General features: G+C 42.5%; 1 pseudogene; it reads right to left on the bottom strand.

Moving 5' to 3' along the window:
* Positions 1–1,365: 1,365 nt before the first annotated feature.
* LOC147847350 (secreted RxLR effector protein 161 pseudogene) lies at positions 1,366–1,791 on the bottom strand (annotated as a pseudogene).
* Between the last annotated feature and the right edge of the window lie 625 nt (positions 1,792–2,416).

The raw sequence follows: 2,416 nt of genomic DNA, 5'->3' as shown, positions 1-2,416 counted from the left end.
TGTGGATCTTGTGGGGCCGTTGTGATCATCTTGTGACTTGAGAAACCATCATATAGCTATACCCTTGTTTTTGAAGGGTAAGTGTATGGGGAAATGTATGAGGATTTCTCTCAGTTCGTACTCAGAAAACAACATAGAAAGAGAAGCTAAGATGTACACAGATTGAAGCTTTAATGGAAGCTCTATTACGTTCTCTATATCTCTCTCTTAGAGACTCGATATATGATATTTTATCAAGAAGATCGTCACTTTACAACGTTAGGTTATTGCCCGGTTATTGCTTATATATACTAAGCCCTAACTATGTGGACGAGTTCACACTAGGCATAGATTGACCCATGTGTGATACGCGTGGTATTCTCCATCCGTAATATTCGTGGTATGCGAGAATAGAAAATGGCCCCAAGAATATTATAAAACCATTCGTTTACATATACATATAGACACATAAATATATACATATACAGTGTACATATATATGATATATGTATACACACACATAATATACATACATTGTTACACTGTACACATATATGTATATATACACACATACATATATGAATTAATCAAGAGATTGGGGATGAGACCAAACTAGCATTGGCACCAAGAAATTATTGAAGAAATCATTGAGATGAGGAGAGAATAACTGAATTTCAGCCAAACCATAATTTATATATGTATGAATTAATAAAGGGATTGAAAATGAGAACCATGTAGCATTGGGACGAAGAAATCATTGAAGATTGGATAAAGAAGAAATCATTGAGATGAGAAGAGATTATCGAATTTCCGCCAAACTCTAATTTCAGGGAACAAGATGGGGGAGAGGAGACAAGTATGTAGCGTCACACAAGAGCCCCACGAATGCGAATATGTCAATCTATGACACTAGGATACAAAGTGGAAGAAGTCGACCTTTTATGCCAACAAACTCCCCCGTAAAAGGACTACTCTTTCTTACGTATACAAAAGTTTGGGGTTGTCTCCCCCGTAAACCTAGATTACAACACTAATCTAAATTTATGTTACAAGTCGGTCAACATATAGTCGAGTTGGCATAGGTGAGGTCCGTGTCGAGCCTAGCATGGCTCATTATCATGATTGATTCGGTCAACTCTTACCTTTTGCTCCTCGTTCGCCTTTCTTCTGCTCGGTCGCTTGTCGTAGTCCTATCTTTGTCCTTAGTGCTCTGAAAAGTTGATATGGGAGTGGCTTTGTTAGGCAATCAACGATGTTCACCTCGGTGTCAATCTTCCGTATCTCGAGCTTCTTCTCAGTTGTGAGCTCCCGGATGTGATGATACCGCACCTCAATGTGCTTTGTCTTTGCGTGATAGTCATGATTGTTAATGAGGTGTATTGCGCTCTATGAGTCGCAATAGATGGTTGGCGTATGTCGGTTGGTTTGGCTTATAGCTGAGAAGTTGGCAGACAATCGATACAGCCAGATCGCTTCCTTCGCAGCCTTTGATGTTGCTATGTACTTAGCTTCTGTGGTCGACAGAGCCATGCACTCTTGAAGTTTTGACCTCCATGATATTGCACTGCCACCATAGGCGAAGATGTAACCTGATGTCGATTTCCGATTGTCCATGTTCCCGGCATAGTCGGAATCAGTATAGCCTTCGACTTTGGTCGAGGTTGTCAATCCAAAAGTCAGTTGTGCATCCATGTTTCCTTTCAGATACCTAAGGATGTGCTTGACAGCCTCCCAATGCTTCCGTCCTGGGTTCGACATGTATTGGCTGACCACCCCTACAACATGGGGTAGGTCGGGTTGGGTCGCCACCATTGCGTACATGATACTTCCTACCGCGGATGCGTAGGGCATCTTTCCATTAAGCTCTCTCTCCTTGTTTATTGCAGGAGAGTCTCTATCTGATAGTCTGATTGATGTCGGAAGCGGTGTTGGTGCTGGCTTCACATTCTTCATATTGAAGCGCTTCAACACCTTCCAGATATATTTGGACTGGGAGAGTCATAGAGTCTTGGTCGTCCGATTTCACTCGATCCTCATGCCCAGTATGTGAAGGGCTTGTCCGAGTTCCTTCATCATGAACTTCTCATGAAGGCTCCACTTCAGCTTTCCGATCTCTGCTTGATTGCTTCCTGCAATGAGCATGCCGTCGACGTTAGGATCAGATAAATCCTAGACTCGTCGGCCAGTTGCCGAGTGTCCATACATGGGTCAGTGTCAGATCGGCGATATCCAAGCTGCCTAATGTAGGAGTCAAACTTTTGGTACGACATCCTTGGCGCTTGTTTCAAGCCATATAGACTTTTCTTTAACCGACATACGAGGTGATTGTCTTCCCCCATCGTCGTGAAGCCTCTAGGTTGAGACATATAGATGTCTTCTTCTAGATCTCTATGTAGGAATGCCGTCTTTATGTCTATTTGCTCGAGCTCTAAATCTT

Source organism: Azolla caroliniana, unplaced genomic scaffold (assembly GCF_043228905.1).
Source record: "Azolla caroliniana isolate FFs.n. ecotype wild unplaced genomic scaffold, voAzoCaro1.0.p SCAF_1147, whole genome shotgun sequence".
Lineage (NCBI taxonomy): Eukaryota > Viridiplantae > Streptophyta > Polypodiopsida > Salviniales > Salviniaceae > Azolla > Azolla caroliniana.
The sequence above is the reverse complement of the archived record's forward strand: the minus strand, read 5'-3'. Positions and strand labels throughout refer to the sequence as shown.